Source organism: Poeciliopsis prolifica, unplaced genomic scaffold (assembly GCF_027474105.1).
Source record: "Poeciliopsis prolifica strain line A6 unplaced genomic scaffold, Auburn_PproV2 SCAFFOLD004, whole genome shotgun sequence".
Taxonomy (NCBI): Eukaryota; Metazoa; Chordata; class Actinopteri; order Cyprinodontiformes; family Poeciliidae; genus Poeciliopsis; species Poeciliopsis prolifica.
In genome coordinates, this window is record NW_026562379.1 from 12441600 (window position 1) to 12454050 (window position 12451).

At 38.0% G+C, this 12451-nt stretch overlaps 1 protein-coding gene across 1 annotated transcript in view; it reads left to right on the plus strand.

The window, feature by feature from the left end:
• Positions 1-1969: 1969 nt before the first annotated feature.
• pik3cb (phosphatidylinositol-4,5-bisphosphate 3-kinase, catalytic subunit beta) overlaps positions 1970-12451 on the plus strand; it is a 52218-nt gene continuing 41736 nt past the window's right edge. The window contains exon 1 of the mRNA XM_055028540.1: positions 1970-2218. The gene's annotated coding sequence lies outside the window, so the exon portion shown is untranslated. The remainder of the gene's footprint in view (positions 2219-12451) is intronic.

Below are 12451 nucleotides of genomic sequence, written 5' to 3' on the forward strand. Positions count from 1 at the left end.
TTCTCTTTTTTTGTGACCGTGAAGAACGATTAAACTTATTTATAATTTAACCACTAGATGGCAGCACAACACATCTTTTGCTGCTTTTTTTGTTTTGCAACGTTTAATGAGGAGTAACTTGAAACAATCCATTGATTCTGACCAAACGACTTGCAATATAATGCACAAACATCATAATTGTGGTCAATTCTGGCCAAGCCTAAATATTCTAAAGTGAAAAGTTTTATATTGATAATATTATTTTATATTGGAGTTTTTAATTACAGAAATTTTCTCTTAAACTACTGCAGAACGATCAAGTATCCAGTAAGAGCTACTTATTGGATATTTGATCCATAAGTATCCAGTAAGTAAAAGCACTTCCATAAAGAGCTTTTGTGCTTTATGGAACCAGCAAGTGAGCAAAACTTGAATCTTACATAAATCTTGAATTTAAATAAACAAATAATTGAATACATACATGCAGGTTTCTTTTTCCAAATGTCAAATTTAAGAACAAAAATCACCCTGTCTTTCAAGTATGAGGAGGAAAAAAGTCAGTATGTGAACCAAAAAAGATCATTAAAGCCAAACATGATGTTTCACCTGATGTTTCACCTGATGCTCTTGACTCAATTGACTCAAACCAAGGCAAGTGTTTTTGCAAAGGCACATTTAAGAAACAAACTGTATAAATATGTACCATGAAGCTGTAAGATTTTTCTTAAACCATGTTAGACATATGTGTGCTGTATAATGCAGCTTCCCTTTTTTCTTTTGACTTTATTGCTGGTGGACAAAATAATCGCATTAGCACCAGCAGCAAGACAGGAGAGTGAATCCCGAGAATGAACAGAAAAAAGACAGTTTTGACTCAATAATCTAATTGCATTTAGAAAATAAATAATCTTGTTGCTTATGATTTCACCTCCATGAGCCCAGATAATGTGAAGTCATCATGTTCTTCATTTGTTAGTGACTGAAAACGATGATTCTTGTGAATGTTGCATTTATGACAGTGAAGCAACACCAGGCTCGCTGTCTGGTTATATGTGCATGTTCCTGTTTGATGCTTTGTAGCTCTGGACTATCTCTTGACACATTTTGCTCGTGTCTGCTGTTTCATTTTCTTCCACGCTACTGTGAAGTGCAACAATAACATGTTTTTATCTCTATCCACTGCAGAGCCAACAGTTCTAACAAATTATCTGACCGGCAATCCAGTCTCCATGTTGCCTTAGAAGTTGTTTAAGCGGAAGATGTCGCTCGTGCACAAGACAACGCGTGGCCTTCAAAATAAAAGTAAAATAGTCACTTTTTTATTTTTTAAGGCATTTCTGTTATAGATGTAACTGAACTTAAAAACAGGTTTATGTAAAGCATATACTTCCCCTGACATCTCTCTGCTCACTTACATAAACATTGTATCTGATTTCTGCTGAACTCATGAAGCCCCAGAAAGATTAATCGGATACATTTTGCTGGTTGGTGCGTTTATGGACTAGGACTGTAGAGTTTCTTCTTTTCCGTTCATTTAAGAAGTCATTTAAAAAAACTTCTGATTTTTCAATATTTGACGTTCGTCACCAATTGTGATAAATTCTGAATTGGGGTCAATTGATATGATAATTGAATCTCCGTTGTGCTGGTGGCCAAGCTCATTTTGAGGTTTCTGTTACAATTGCTCAAATGTTCTATCTATCTATCTATCTATCTATCTATCTATCTATCTATCTATCTATCTATCTATCTATCTATCTATCTATCTATCTATCTATCTATCTATCTATCTATCTATCTATCTATCTATCTATCTATCTATCTATCTATCTATCTATCTATCTATCTATCTATCTATCTATCTATCTATCTATCGTCGTGGGGCTTTTATTCTTGTGGATTGTAGCGGATGTCCAGTCGTGCTCTTCCTGCCGGGAGTTGACAAATAGAGGCAGTGGGGGTAGGGAGGAGTGGAGTTGGGGGCTGGCTGAGGGACACAGAGGCTGTGTGGAGGCCGCTCACCTTGCGAAACAAACAGGAAGCCGACGCGCACCGCGACGCTCTCCACATGCGAAGCTCCGCGTCCCGGTGGAGAGACACCTTCGAGCCGCCGAGAAGTCCGTGACCCAGGCGCCTTTTCCTCTGAACGACACATTTCTTCACGCAGAGGATACAAGCAACGACATTTAACTTTGAGCCACCCGCACATTCTTCCACAGGCTGACCGCATTGAATGAAGGTGGGACTTTTTCTAACTGGCGGGTTTCACACCTTGTGTATTTCAGTAGACTCTCGACATCTGCCAGTTAATGCAGGGTTCACTTTTCTTTAATCTTGGGTTAAATTAAATTACATTAAGCTTCCATGAATGGATATATTTTATAACCTGCATGTCCTAATTAGACATTGAAGGAGCTTCTCGGTTTTGTGGTAAATAAACTTGCTGATAAACTGATATTTTCACAGAGCTGCTGGTGCATCCATAATATGTTTGATCTTGTTGTGTTAGGGCTGAGCAGCTTAGTTTAGTGGTTCGATTGACTTTAGTTTTCAAAGAATGTCAACAACAAACTTATTAGGCTCCTGAGCCCAGTTTGTTCAGCGCTCCCTTCACATGAGAACGGAATGTAGCATTCCTCAGTGATTATACACCAGCCAAAGTGGACACAGAGACTAACGGGATCTGTTCCCTCACTTTTTCATAATCCATAGGATGTTTTATTTATATGGAGAGGGATTCACGCACGTTTCATTCCGAGGCTGAAACGAAACGAGTTGTAGTTTCAACAACGCTCCTTGGCTGTCATTGAAGAAGATGTGTCCACTTCTTGTCGTGAAATGAACAGACAGCAATGTCTCAAAAGGAGATGTGAAACCGCAGACTAATCAGCTTTTATGCAATAATAATTTCGACCTTTTAGGTTTCCTTTCAGCCTCATTTGTCCAGGGTTCAGATCTGTGAAATCTAAGGGCTCTGGATAGATATATGTTCACACAGTGTAACCCCAAACTTATGTGCTTTGATTCATAGTTTTTAATGCAGTTTAAAAATAATCTTAACTCACCCCATTCAAAAATTAAAAGTTGCCATGACTTGTATTGTTCAAATATCTTCACAGATATTGTGGGTGATGATACTGTGGGCAGGAAGCCTCTCCAGTTGCAGTCAGTCTTACAACAAATCTTAAAAAGCCTCTGACTGACAGTCTCATTACTGTCATGACAAGCTAACGCTAGGCAGCAGAGATGAAATGTCAGCATGCCCTGAATGACCTGAACAGCTGTTGGCAGGCACTGCTAATTGACCTCATTTGCTTTTGCGGCTCCTCATAAAGTTTTCTCTCTGTTCGTTGGTCCTTCTCTGCATCCATGAAACCTCCTTTTAAACTTTTCTGGAATTTGGAGTCAGCATCCAATACCAGATTTGTCCAAACAAGTGATGTCTCTTAAAAAATAAATTAACAACAGTCCTGAAAACGAACAAGTCAAATTTAAGCGTGGCGTTCATATCTAAATATGACAACCAATCTCATAATGAATAATTCAGTCTACTGTGTGTAATTTAATGAAAAGATTGAAACATCAGGAGACTGACTTCGGGCTGATGTCTATCAGAATTGGCACTAGCAGAGGCACGAAGCATCTCTGCCAGGTAAGACTAGGCAGGCACTAGTCTTACCTGGAGCACCAGGCATTTCAGGGATAAAGTTACAGAACAGTTTAACCAGGGCTTTGTTTCAAAACAATATCCTCAGCCTTAATAAAGGACAGGTATAGAGGGTGACATATCACCCTGAACAGACTGTCTCTACTGTAAAACATGGTGCTGATGGTGTCATTCTGTGGGTTTGCTTTTTTTTTTTTCAGCAGAAACAGTGAAGCTGGGTAGTCGTTGGAAAGATAGGCAGCTGCAAGCTGATGTCTTAAACTGCATCCAGTGTATAGACTGTTAACTTTATGCATGGCCACAAAGCTAACAATTGGATCACAAATCCTATATTGAGTCTCTGTTAAAATAAACTGAACTTGTCAAACATATCATGTTCAATTGATGCTACATGGTTATCGGCATTATTGATTAGTTTGACGCATCTGACTGAGTCTGATCAGGAAGAGTGCTTGATTTATCTTCAGCGCTCCAGCTCCTTATGTCAGCTGTCACTTTATCACTGAGCAATACTTCTCATACACCACACAACCACACCCATCATGTTTGATAGACATTACAACTAGTTTGTCTTCCGTTTTTGGTTAGAGAAGTTTTTTCTATGTTTCTAGGGTTCTCTAGATTCATTTACAACTTGCCGACCTGCTGCTTGTGATTACAAGTTGTTTGGATTTTCAGATAAACTGTAAGCAGAGACAGAAGGAGGAAGTTCAAAACTATCTTTTTCCATTGATCATTTGGTCCCCAGGCATTTGGGCATGGATCATATCCCTGTCTCTTAACCATACAACTAGACAGATATTTAAGGAGGAGCGGAAAAAAAAACAAATGATGTGGATTAACAGAGCATGCCAACCATAGATACTACTGTGGAAAATGAGCTGTTAGCATCTCATGACTGTCATGCAGCAACAGTCTTCAATCAGAGAGCTCTTCAGATTTGTTGCAATACAGACTGCTGCTGGAAATCCTTCCTCCCACAGCGACACTATCCACAACAACTCTTTGAAGATACTTGCATGGGATAAATATAAATATTACTGTCCTCATGAAAAAGAAATTGCTTTGTTTAGAGAAGAAACAGATTTAGTGGCCATGTATTTGAGTTGTTGCTCATTTTCTTGCAGGAATTTTGTTTCACAGTATGCCAGAATAAATGGACCATGATTTATAGTAGACCAGCGCAAGCTCTTTCAGATTCTTCCTATTATGTTGTCAGCCATATTTGTTTATATAATTGATAAATGTGGGTTGAATGAATCTTTTTGCAGTAGCATAGTTCTCACAAGGAGAATTCTAGAGAAGTCCAACTTTAATATCTATTTATTGAGGAGCAGCACCCACACTCGCTGTGTCACCCCCACAGAGTCAGCAAGGTGGTAATGCACTACAACAAATATTCACATTTTCTCTCCTCTAGATGCCGACTAGTTGGTTAAGAGCAACACTAGAAAAAAATGTTTCTGCTCTACCATAAAATATCTATCCAAGAACTTTAAGTTCTTTAACTTAAACAGAACAGAATATGGTTGGGTTTTTTGGTAACAAAAACGTCACAGGTTTGATGTAAAATAATAAATTGGCACATGAAAAACCACTTCATGCCTACTGTTTAGTACAGTAGCGAATGTGGAATGCTGTAGGGTTATTTCTTGGTTCAAGCTTCCTCTGGGAAGCTTCTTAGGATGCATGAAGAAATGCACTCTTTGAAATAAAATAAGATTTTAAACAAAATCTGGTGGACTGTGGCTGCAAAAAGAAAACTGTCTGTTTGTTGAGTCTTTTTTTTATTAGGATAATTATCCAAAACAAATGGTCAAAATGACATTCAGCTGAAGAGAGGAGAGGACCAAGACTCACTGCCAAAAATCTGTTGTAACTTGTACCAACAATTTATTAAGAACGCTTGTATCTTAAGATTAGATTTTTTAAAACACAAATTACTCAAATTAAAGACTAGATTTTTTTCTTTCTGCTATTATAATAGAACTATGCTGGTTGCTTTTACTTCTATCAACATGTTTTCTGTTGTTGTTTTTCTTCTGAAAAGCTTACTGATCTCCCACCCTGAGGGAAGGCTGTCTCATATAATAACCAATCAGCTGCTGCCTACATGACAAGTCATGCCTTCCTTTAGTCACAGCTTAGTATGGATTCCTGTTTGTAGGTCAACTAATCAGAAATTATACCTTCTTAAGTAAATATTAGAAATGAAACATTCATTGATATTTGTTTGTTTGTTTGTGTGCTTGCACGATTAGCTCAGGATGCTGCAGTTGTTGTTGGCAGAACATTTTATTTTTGTCGGCCAACATGCCGGAGGTTTGCTCGGTCACTCGCTCTATTCGATGTTTACTCTGGGCCCTCTGCAGTGTGAGGAGGGCCTTGCTCTCCGGTCCCCTCTGAGGTAAAGTTGGACAACTCTGATAAGGAACTCTGACGTCACTCTGCAGTCATCAGCCAACAATGCAGCTATTTACCCCGAGCTAGATTTAGTCCCAAACCAGGCCCCTCAGAGAAACTGGGCTCCAATAAAAGCAGAACTCTAACCAAAAGTATTTATATATAAAAACAAAACAAAAAAAATGTAGTGTTGTGTATTGTGTCAAAAATCTGTTACTCTGTAGCAAACACCCCACAGTATTTACTGATGAAATATGGAGAGCTTGTTTTTGGCTTAACTTTAACTGCATGTGTTCTGTGGTTTTGCAGCTTATACACAAGCATAAATGAGGAGTTTAATACATTGGCTCTATGGTGAAAGTATTGTATTTACACTATAATGGTTGAAAAGTATGAAAAGCTTTTGCTGCATGAATATATGAGATTTCCAAATATCTGAAATGCTACCCGACCTCTGATGACCTCCTTGTTGTGGGAAGGTCATCATCATGACAACAAAGCCTTTCCTGTCATCATTTAATAACATATCATTAGTGGTTAACATGATAAACATGCTTCACCGCTGTTTTCCATTGCAGTTTGTTTTTTACAGTTGCGTCAGTGTTTTGTTGATGAATGCATCATTTCCTGTTGCATCTCTGGTGACTGATTTGTAGGTCGATTCTAGTCGTTTGCCTTGAATTTCTCACAGTTTTAAATATTTCTCCCAGTTTGTCTTTAAGCAAAGTGTCTAAACATTCTTTTAAGATTCAGATCTTAGTTTTGTTTTTTGTTTTTTTACTTTAGAAGTATTTTTCTACACTGGACTGTGTAGAAATACCGCATTTCAAGCGGTATTAAAAAAATATAATTCATAATTCAAACTGTGAATGTGCAATGCTGTTTGAGGCATACCTTTAAAAGACTTGCAACTGTAGAGGTGCTTCTACAATTCAAATGTACTCTGCACATTTTATTTAAACAGTTCTAAAAAAAATGCATGAATCCTTCTCCTTCCTTGTTATAATAATACATCATTTGTTGTCATCAGAACTTGTACATTTTCTTTCGAAAACATGAGGTTTGTGGTAAAATGCGAGACATTTCAAGCGGTATTAATGCTTTTGCAAGGTTCAGTTTATGTTTTTTAGACTTTGTTATTTCAATTGCATGCTCTGCATAGCTTCTCAGTATAAAGACGAGCACCTCTGAGTTGCTGTTGCTGCCATCTTGATCTTCCTTCTTATGTCTCCGTGTTTCTCTCCGCCCTTTTGTTTTCTTAGCAACTCACACTTCCTGCTGTTGCACTTTAAAAGTAATCCCCTTCTCGTATATTAGGAGACTTGCATAACATCCCTTCAAAGAACACAGTGCAAGGCAGGCAATAAATGTGTTCCTGTAAGGCTAGTTATAGCTTTTTCTTAATTTCTTTCATGATTGGATTCATTATGTAAGGCATTTAGTTTCACCTACTACAAGAGCAAGTCAAGGTCGGAGCATGATTAATGCAGGTGGATGGAAAGTACCCAAACAAGGAATGCTTCCGACCAAGAGGGAAGAGCAGTCTGCGGCAATTGCTACACAGCAGGCCGAGACCTGCAGAGGAATGCCAGAAAAACAGTAGAAACTGTGATGTGCAGAGAAGGTACAGTGAAGAGTGCAACTCCACGAGTCCCTTTATAGGAATATGAACTAGAAGTGATTACTGACGTTTGGGTAGAAAAGTGTTATGTCATCTGAATGGCGAATAAAATAAAATAAATTCCCACCCTGTGAACATTCTCCCGCGGTCTGATGTGTTCTTAAAGGGAATTCAGATTTCAAGCAATAGAAAACTCTTATTGTTGAAATCTCTTTAACCAGTTATTTTAATAGGAAGTACAGGCTAATCCAGGATGAGGTGATTCAGGCTGCTCTGTGTGATGCAGCCTCGTGTTGATGTACAGTATGCCATGGCTCCGGTGCAAAGGTGTGAAAAACGCTGACTCAATGATTAGCAGATGGACTGCCTGACGCTGTGTGGTTCATCTGGCTGGATGCTAGACCCATAATAGAAATTTGGAAAAAGCTGTGATAAGAGTTCAGATTTAGTGGCTGGAAGATGACTAATGGGAAGTTGAGCAAGGGCTTGTGAAGGACAGCAGAACCACAGCAGTGGACCTAAGGAGAGCAAACGTCTGTAAGTTTGCATCAAGATCCTGGTGCAGATTGGTGACAATATGATCATCAGCTTATCTTCCAGAATTCCTACAGAATTCCTACTACAAGTGCAAGTCAAGGACGGAGCATGATTGACGCAGGTGGATGGAAAGTACCCAAACAAGGAATGCTACCGACCAAGAGGGAAGAGCAGTCTGCTGCAATAAGACATCCCACAAAAAACTATAATACAGTAAAAATAATACAGATGTCCTGTATAATACAGGACATCTCCCATTACAATTTACAGTGGACGTTCTACAATGTATTACTGTGATTATATGCGTCTCTATGTGTCTCTGTGAACGTTGTACATATAGAAAGGGACGGTAGCATTTGGAGTGTGAAACAGTCTAATGTACTTCATCTTTTTGATTAGTACATGTTGTAACTGTGTAATAAAACAGATTCCCATACAGGAACCCCATAGGTTTTACAGGCTCGTGGCTCTACTGAGGGTTTTTATTGGGTTTTAAAATCTTAAATCATCTCCAGACCCTTAAAGAACTCTTCTATTCCCTTAACTTTTTACATTTTATTATGATATCTTAACACATTTTTTGTTGTTCTTACATAATCGTCTGTATAAATGTGAAGTGAAACCAAAAAGATGCATTGCCTTTTAATCATTTTTATTGAAAGTTGATATGTGTGTGTATGAATTTGTGCCTTAACCTTATCAGTAATTACAGTTTGTACCCTGGTGAAAAATAGTGGGGTCAGCATCATGCTGTGGGGGATCTATTTCTTCATCTGATCAGAAATGATTACAAGCAGGAGGGAGCTGTTAGAAGCCGCAAAAGATACTGGAAGTTCATGAAATCTTATTCACGAGTTTAAATTACCTAGTCAAAGTAAAGACCAAAATCTAATTGAAAATCTGCGATAATTATTAAAAATGGTGTTCACAGACTCCAATGAGTTTGACAGCACTGGTTGAGACATTATTTCAGAGCACCTGCAACTTTAAATGCACAGACAGGATGCTCTACAAAGTACTGACTCAATGTGAATGAATGCAGATGAAAAATTTAAGGGTTAAATTGCTTTTCCAGGTGGTGTATCTTTTCATAAATGTTTTCTTAGTATTCCTCATGGAAGATTGTTTATCTTCTCCTAGAAAGTCATCAGGCTCTGTGACAGTTCCTGAAAAAAACAAGAATTTCCTCACATCACCCAAACGTACTCCTGATGTTGACAAAACTGCTGATGCACATAGCTGAGTTTTGGAATATTTCACTCTGGACTCCAGTAGAAAACAAAGACATATGCTCTACTGAAATGAGTGGTCTCATTATATCCAGTGTTTTGCTTATAAATCCTCTGTTTTATGCTTTCTAAGAACAAATTAAAGGGGTAGGGCAGATTAAATAGATTAAGAATGAAACAGTGTTCACTGCTAAAGATTTATTGTTCCCACACCATCCAAACATACTCCTGATGTTGACGAAACTGCTGATGCACATAGCTGAGCAACTCGATCCCACCCTGCTTTGGATGAAGATGGTTTTCTTCCTTTTTGCCTTCCTCTCTTTTTTTTCAAAGTTTATCTAAAACATTATCCGTTTATCTGACAGGGAATGGCTTTTCATTTTGGTAGCTTTTACTTAAAACAAATTTGATGTCAAAATCATTCAAATGAATCCAGAATTTAATCTAACTTTTGTGAACACTTAAAAAAAAATCCAGTTTTTACAGGTTTTCTCAGATTAGCATGCATGTAAATGTTGTGCAAAGTAAACAAATCTTAATTTTCAATTGTTTAGTGACAAAATGCATAATTAAAATGCAATACAATGCATTGCTACACAGTAGAATTCATGATAGATCTGGTCGCATTTAAAAAATTGCAGTGGTTGCAAAACAAAACCACATCTTAACGCGTCCGTCACTCTGCTTGACAGCATAGATTAGATATTCGTACTGATGTATTGTTTGGTTTAGTGTCAGATTATAGTTTAACATCTCCACTTTATTCTCTTATCTTCAAAGGATTTTCATCTCAGAAGTGTTCTGGTTTATTATAATGCAAGTTGTCCAGGTTTAAGTTGGTGGGAGATTGGAAATTGTCTGGTGTGCTTTAGATCTGAGAATATTCTCCTTCAATGATGGGATTCTGATGGTTTGAAAATGAATTTTAAAAAATGCATTTTTTTTGGGGGCATTTTTTTAACTGCAAAAAAAATGCATTTGATCTGCAGTAGTTTGGAACTATTTAACCTTCTGACTTCTATAGAAGACTTCCATGTGAATGCATCAGTGGTGAACTATTCAGCCTGTACTTACACATGTCATGTGATCTGACATGTCTTATCTAATGTCAGATCACAAAACAGATTGGAGTTGTTACATTTTTTTGAAATGCATTCAGCTGACTAAGTATGTCGTCAAGTTTCCTGCTGTTCTGATGATGTTGTATCACCAAGCACTTTTTCTGCCTGTTCCTCATTTCTTTTGTTTCTTTTCTGCACAGTAAAGTGTATGACCTCTGACTGGTCTTATAATGTATTGGGAGAGTTTATGTGCAGTAGCGCTGGTGTGCCTGTTCTGTCTGATCACCTGTAGCATATCTGTGTGGGACCTTTGATCAGTCATGCAGCTGAAAGGTGACTTTCCCTTCTTTTAACAGCAGAGTAGAAAAAGCTTGCAGTACACACACAGCCATGCTTGCACACCACCCACTGAAGGGCAGCTTTACAATAGCAGCTATAAATAGGGGCTGGAGCTAGTAGCTAAATAAAGAGAAAAGAAGGAAGAAGTAGGTAAAGACTTGGATTTTCACAGATCTAGAGCGGCTGTGTGAAAAACTTCAGATTTTCCAACAGTAAAACTCATTTGTGTGTGACTTGCTTGTGGTTTTCAGTGATGAAGGGTTATAAACACCACGCTGGGCTAATGAGCGGGTGTGCATTGTTTTTAGAACTGGACAGACAGTCGTCTTTTGTTTGTGGCGAGCCAGCGGTGATGCACAGTGAAAATGCAATGGGCACTTTGGTTTGGAGATGTCAGAAATGTGTGCATGAGCACGTTGCCTTCTGCAAGTTCAAACTCGTCAGGCTAACTGTACATCTTATCTTGCATCTCATCCTATTTCAAGATGAGGAAACATGTTAAGGTTGATTCTGTACAAGTAGATCTTGATTAACTTTTATGTCCATGATAATGGCCATGTTGTACATTATATTTTTTCTCTGAATAAATATGCTTTTATTTTATTTTGAACAGTTCATTGACAAATGTACTGTATTTCTGAGTTACCCCAGAGGTTCTCTTTGCAAGTTAAATGCAAAGATAACCTCTTTGCATTTAACTTGCAAAGTTAAATGCCTAGATGTAGCATATCTGTTTTTCTGGTTTTTCATGTGCCAGAAAGATGCATCTAGACATCTTTCTGCCTAGGGCATCTTTCTGCATGTAGTTTCATGCAGAAAGATGCCCTAGGCCACGTTATTGTGCAGGCTTCAGGACTCGAATAAAGCTACCAGTTGACAAAATCATCACTCCATGGCCTTTTATAGCCTAACATTTGCTTACTAAAATAGCAGCTACCGACATGATCTATGCCATGAAAAGCAGGGCACATTCTCTGACAAGAGCCTCTAAGGAAAGGAGCTGTCTGAGTCTTAAGCAGCGATGAACCTTCAGTCATTTTAGGATTGTGCATTCTTTACATTCCTGAAGCAGTGGATGGGTGGAGGAAGGGAAGGGTGTTAGTCCTGAGTGTGAGGTTACATGGTGGAAAAGACCATAGAAAAATAAGACTCTCACTTTGGTATTTGCTACTAATGATGGTGACAGACATTTGAATGAAGGCGTCAAAATGTCAGGTGGCATTATTCTTGTCATCCACATCAATAGTCAATGTTATGTTATTTGTTGTTTTCCTACTACTGTTACCTATCATGGAATGTTTGTTTTGTTTTTTGTTGTTGATTAAATGCTATTTTAAAAAACCATCAGGTACATAATCTCATCTATGCTAAGTGAAGAGTTGAGACTATGCAAGATATCAAATCATGGTCATTCTCACTGCCATTATTGCTCACACTTGATGTAGAGTTTCACAATCAACATGCTGAAAATAGAAATTAGTTGATTGGAAGACATTTTGTCATAATAATAACAAACGACACATACTATAAGGCAGTGAAATCCCCCAACTTGACACACATAAGCAGGTGTGATGATGCTACAATGACATTTTCTCAACTCACTGTACCGAAA